Here is a 6,389-nt window from a genome sequence, read left to right on the forward strand (position 1 = left end):
GAATCCCAGGACCCTTGCAATCCTAACATGCTATATTTCTCTGCCCCTCAATCGCGGTAACTGAGAGTGTATTCGTTCTTCCACTCAGCCAACCTGTTCTAAGTGCTTCCCTGTCTGGCTAGTGAGCACTTAGTTATGTCCTAAGGAGACCCCTGCAACATGCATCCTGGGAGGAAAAGATGGGTAGTAAACATGTCAACAAGAAAATAAACAACAACAACGCAGACAGAGATAAGAGCTAGGAAGAACATGGACTAGGACAAGATAAGAAGTGTGTGCCTGAGGATCAGGGAAGGCCTCTCTGAGCAGGTGACAATTCAGTAGAGACCTTTATGAGGGAAGGGACAGCTAGGAAGAGCTTTCCTCCAGGAGGGACCAAGCCCAGGGCTGGAGCGTCTGAGGTTCCCAAAAGCAGCCAGGGAGGCAGAGCAACTGGGGAGAGACAGACAAGTCAGGGCGGGAGGCACAGGGCTGCACAGCCAGGGTCTGGGACCTGTTCTAAGGGGCTGATAGGTCTCACTGTGCTATGAGCAATTCTACATAGATCATTGGACAATTATCCCAGCAGCTACCTAGAAGGTGGAAACGGGACACGTGATGGGAAGATCTTTGGCCAGTCCTCCAGCTTCAAGTGGGGTGATGGCAGTGGAGAAGAGAGGTGGGGTGTCTGTGTTCTGTAGGTGGCCCACAGGCCTTGCTAAGAGAGCTTCTGTCTAGGTAACCACTGTCTCTTCATCTTCTATGTATTAATACTTAGTCATTACACTTCCTGGAATAAAGGAATCACAACACTGGACCTCTGTGGTGATCAGCGTCCTACCCAGGTGCTCTAAGGCTGCATCTCATCTTTGACTTTGCAGATAATACTCATGGTTGAGCTCATCACATTGGCTTTAATCACTCATTGGGTAGTAATCACTAGAGATAATCCTGGACATGGGTCCTGCTTCCATCAAGCTCAATCCCATTGGAGAGACAGATGATGAACAAATAAATCTAAAATGACACCTGTGAGGAGAGGTACACAATGCCAGGAGGACACATGAGGGGGTCTCCTTAGGACATAACTAAGTGCTCACTAGCCGGACAGGGAAGCACTTAGCACAGGTTGGCCGAGTGGAAGAACGAATACACTCTCAGTTACCGCGATTGAGGGGCAGAGAAATATAGCATGTTAGAGGATTTGATAAAGGCATTCGAGAAACAACATTCCCAGACTCTTCCTGATTTGAGGGAGAGCTATGTCATTAAAAATGCATATTTAACATAGAGATGGTAAGTTTTATTTGAAGCCAATTGTTTATATGAATGATCCAAGTTTCTTTGAAATCTCCCTACTAGCCCCAAGTTAAGATAGCATATAAAATCAGTCTAGCATTTATAAGCACCCAGGGCACTGACATCCTTTGATAAGATTCCCGAATAATCCCACAAAAGGAGAGGAGGAATGTCCCAGACACCTATTCAGCTATGGTTTTATTCTTGTGAAAACTTCAAGGCAGTCCGAAGTTGGCCCCAGACTATTCAAAGTCGGTTCAAAGGAGAGCTTCGGTATCTCTAGATCCAGGGAACTTGCCTACTAAATTTTTCTTTATTAAAAAAAGAAAGTGGCTCATTAGGCTAGGGAGAATGAGTTACTCACTACAATATAGATGACACTCTCGGCATTATTTTTTTTTTCTTTTACTCTTAACTTGGAGCACCTAAAGGAAAGTAAGCCCAACTTCCCATCCAACCCTGCCCTGCTTTTTAAAAGAGTTCCCTGGGGAGAGATTGCTGCATTGAAAAACTCATGAAACGCCTGACAGAAAAATGTTTCTACAACCTGAAGCAATATGTGTGTAAAAGCAAAATGAAAACAAACAAAAAACTGGAGGGAGGGAAATGGTTAAACACATACCGCTTTAAAATTAAAATAATTTTCCCTCAATAAAAAAATAACTGGGACCTGACTTAAAAGAGAAGAAAAAAAAAAAAACAAGCAGAGTCAGGGCACAAGTATTAAGATTTTTTTCGATGGAGAAGAATGGGGGCAGGCAGGTGGGATCACTGCTCAATTTCGGATTTATCCCGAGGAAATAACTTGAATGAATAAGGTGAGTTATATATACACAGATGTTCCTTGTTTCATTATTTGTAAGATTTTAAAGAAGTTAGACTTGATTCTGGGGAGGATGGGAGCAGAGTGTATTGTGTGAGTCAAATGGTCCAAAGGCATTCAGAGTCCGTGAAGGTGTGGAGGATGCGTTAGGAGTAGGAGGATGGTAGGTAGGGTAGTGGTGAGTTGGTCTAGATAAAAGATAAGGAAGGCCTGACTAAGGCTGTAGCCTCAAGGTTAGAGAGGAGAGATTGGTCAGTGAGATATTTAAAGGATCCACTATATGTGCATAGGCAGAGGGAGGGAATGATTCTGGAATGATACTCAGTTTGGGTGGATAGTGGTGTAACCGAGGAGGATGGGGAGAACAGGTGAATGAGTGTGGTGTTTGTCTGTCTGTCTGATTGGGGGCTGGAGTGAAGAGTAGGCAGTTCTGGGGTATGCCAAGTTTGAACTATCCACAGAAAAGCCAGGGGAAGACGTCCAGGAGAAGGTGAGGGAAAATGTGGGTCTGGGCTGAGAGAGGAAGGTGGCTGGAGACAAAGAACAATAAATAAATGTTTCCCATAGGAAATGAAGGTCATCAGTGGCTTCCTCCTTTCTTTATCTTGGTCTTCATCCTGTTGGGTCTTTCAGAGTAGCCAATGCGGCTGACTCTCTTCTGAAAGGTCTTTCCTCCACGAGTCCGTGAACACGCATATTCTTCACTTTTCCTTACTTCCACACTTGTTTTTTTCCTTTTCATTTGAAAAGTTATTTGAAAGGAAATATTTCTCCCCAAGTAATCCAATTTTCCTGTAGGAAAAAAATCTTAGAAAATACAGATCATTGAAAAGAAAAATTCAAGTCACAAAGCATTTTGGTGTATATCCTTCCAATTCTTACCCTTCAAGCGCCACCTGCTAATTTTAGGCTGGATTTCCTCTCCATCACACACAGTCAGTGCACACTCTTCCAGTGATCATTTATCACAATTAAAACTGAATCATTATTTGCATCGATACTTCTCTTAAAAGCTGAGTAGTTTAATAAATGTTTTCCTATAAACGCACTTTTTACCCAAATGAGACTAATTGGTAGGTAATGCTTTATGGTGTATTTTCCTCGTGCATTAATGCATCATGAGCACTCTTCACATACTCATGCCAATTTGCAGGAGCCATTTAGATGCTACCTAGTTTTGAATTTAACTGTATAGCTGAGCCCAAATCTATCTCTATCCCTTACTGTTGGATATTTGAGGTATTTCCAGTTTTTCTCTAATCTACTGCTTTCAACATCTGTATACGGAAGTCTTCCCCTGTTTCTTTGATTATCTCCTAAAAATGGAATTGTTGGGTCCAAAAAATATGCCAAATGTTCAGCTTTTGATGCAGGTCCGCAAATTGTCTTCCAAAAAGCCTACCAATTTACACTTCTACTTCTTTGCTTTATTAAAACTTTTTTCCTATCACAAAAATAGTGCATATTCACTATAGACCGAATACAGATAAGCAAATAGAGAGATGTAAGGAGCCTAGAATCCCGGGATGCAACTTTGTAACCCCTCTTAGGCGAATCCGTCCTGTATTTGTCTAATAGATGCCCTCGGGAAGCTGACTTTGGCTGGAGGTACAACGTCACTATTACTGGCTGTGTGGCCTTAGGTGAGCTACTTATGTCCCCAGGCTTCTGTTACTCACCTGGAAACAAAAGATAGCAGTGGGAGCATGGCCAGGTGGTCATAAGGACATGACAAGCATCTAGCCCAGCGCCTGGCATGTTCTAAACTCTCAAGCCATGCTCCTCTAATTTTGTTTGCACCTTGCTTTCCTACCCTGCTTATACGTACAAACATCTTCCCTTTGTACCACGTGGACACTTCTAGCTCCCAATCTTTGACATAAACCTTGGGCCAGTAGCTCTAATTACAGATGGTCAACACCACCCCATGGTATTTTGTTGGTGTCAAGTTTTCATTTAGTTCCCAGCCAAACTAGTTCCAAGGTCCTCCTCCCACCTGCCTGTCCCCGACTTACCCACTGCCATCTGTCCTCCGTGGTGCCCAGGCAGAAACCACCAGAACATCCTCTTCCCCTCCCACAGTTTACTGGGTTTCGACTCTGTCATTCCACTATGCTGGGTATGACTGGAGTCAGAAAGAGCTGGGTTGAACTCGTGGCACTGTTGATCACATACTGTGTGACCACAAGCAGCTGATTCCCTCTTGGGAGCCTCAGCTTCTTCATCTGGAAGATGGGGTGATAGTCGACCTGATAGATAAAGTAAGATAGCAGGTGCTTAGCCTCTCCAAAGGGGGAGGAGCATCATTATCATCATTATCACCCTCTGATGTTCTCTGGCCTTCGCTATGGATCAGGTGTAGCACCAGCCCACTTACAGCCCTGATATGGCCTCCAAACCCACCCCCACCTTCAGCCTTTCTCAGGCTGAATTTCATTGTGCCTCCGGGATGACCTCTCCATGTTATGTGCGGAGTGTGTAACTCCGCTCAAGACTCTCCATGGCTCACAGTCATCAGCAGACTAAAGCCTGAATTGTCCTAGCATGGTTTCCACCATCCCGTGTCTGCTTCCAGCCTGGGCACTCCTCTGCCTGCACCCCACGCAGCCTGGCGTCCAGCTCTCCGTCTCTGCATCAACCTTCCGTCTGTCTGTCTTCTCACTTTCCCACCTCTCTGTGATGGCCCCACCGCTGGGACAACACCGTCCCCCAGCATCCCCAGCCTGGCTCAAACATGCCTCCTGGAATCGGTCTTCTCTGACCAGCTCCTGGAGCATTCTACTCCCCTGCCCCCAACCCCACACGTGGTGTGCCCTTCCCTGCACGACGTGGAGGGCGACACTGGGCCCTTCTTGACAGCAGATGCCCTTTTTGTTCACCTCTGCATCCACCACCCCTGCCTCACCCGAGCTCCCTCCACACACCCTCAATATTTGTTTGTTAATTGCACTGTTAATAAATAACATCCCTCTGGGATTTAGATGCACAAAAGTTTACCCACAGGCCAAAGGTTTTACAGAGATCATTTACCTGTCCTGTGACTTATTCTGAGATGAAAAGGACAAAGAATGGCCAAGACCACACCGCCCCCCAGGGGAGCTGATGTGTCCACAGACGCCCCGCACACGTGCTCTGTGACTCCCGCATGCAGTGACTGTCCTAGTGCGGGATTTCATGCTTGTGGGGTGAGCATGGAACATACATCACGTCTGTCTTTTGATCCTTGTGAGGCAAGAGAGCAGTCGTCAGGAGGCTTGCCCACTCGCCCTCTGGGGCAGGATAAGAGCCCATCTACAAAGGGCGGGCTGGGGCTCAGCCCTCCAGCCTTTCTCCCAGGGGCACGTAAGTTTCAAGTAAATCTGTTTCGTCCTGTTGAGAAAGATGATGCAATGCGTCTAGAAAGGAAGTGGGGAGTTGCCTACTACTACAAGCTAAGGAATGTCACGTCGCTGGAGTGTTCTTCACATTCCCAGAAATATGCCTTGGTTGAAAAGGAGGTGCGTGACTCAGTGTTGCCCTGGCTTTCGACAGCTTAACCGCGGAGCCCCAGCGGTGCTAACAAGGACAGGCTGGTGGAAAGCGCAGTTAGTGTGAGCTGCCAAGACCACGGGCGGCGTGTCCCCGCATCCGGGGGCTGCTGTGGCCCTGGGCGTGTGGGGCCGAACCCAGTAAACACAGTATAGTTGTCTCAAAGCTGCTGGAGTAAGGGGCCCTCCTCTGTCCACCTTGCATTCATTTAACTCCAAACTATCTCGATGTGCCTGACCAAACTCCCTGAATTCGGTCATGGTTCTGACTGTTTGCTTTGCAGAATTGGGGGTGTGTGCCAGGTGCGTGTGTGGGGGCTGTCTATCCTTAGAACAGGTTCCGGTAATATGATTCCTCTCTTCTTTTTGGAGAAATTGGAGCTTTATTCCAACCTGGCTATTCCTTCCTGGTCTCCATATTTCCTCCCTCCCTCATTCTCCGAGTGAAACCTTTTTTCTAGTAGAAAGACCTAGAAAATTATTTCAAGGGCAAGAATTTGGCAACTGTCCCTGAAAACAAAGCCACATGCTTTGCAGGGGTTTTATGATGTTCCTGAGAGTAGCCACCTGTTCCTTCCCACCCACCTCCGGGCACCTGGCCACAGGGCTAATGAGCCGTGAGACAGGACTAGTCGCCAGCCTGCACTGCAGAGGCTCTGGGCTTTTCAGGGGCCTCCTCCGAGCCACAGTCCCCATGCACCCCATCTGCTTCCTGCCAGCCTGTCGGCAGTCACTGTTCCAAGGCCAATAGCCAGAAGCAG

The 6,389-nt window shown here is 46.9% G+C and overlaps 1 long non-coding RNA gene across 1 annotated transcript; it reads right to left on the reverse strand.

Annotated features, from left to right (window-relative positions):
- Positions 1–1,190: 1,190 nt before the first annotated feature.
- Positions 1,191–5,849, reverse strand: LOC135364020 (uncharacterized). The gene is made up of 3 exons (XR_010410450.1): positions 5,132–5,849; positions 4,117–4,350; positions 1,191–2,893 (listed from the first exon to the last, which is right to left on the reverse strand). It is a non-coding gene; the product is annotated as an uncharacterized LOC135364020 (long non-coding RNA).
- Positions 5,850–6,389: the final 540 nt, after the last annotated feature.

The sequence above is a fragment of the Mirounga angustirostris genome, unplaced genomic scaffold (assembly GCF_029215605.1).
Source record: "Mirounga angustirostris isolate CCGP_5_RB_7025 unplaced genomic scaffold, mMirAng1.0.hap1 SCAF_4, whole genome shotgun sequence".
NCBI lineage: Eukaryota > Metazoa > Chordata > Mammalia > Carnivora > Phocidae > Mirounga > Mirounga angustirostris.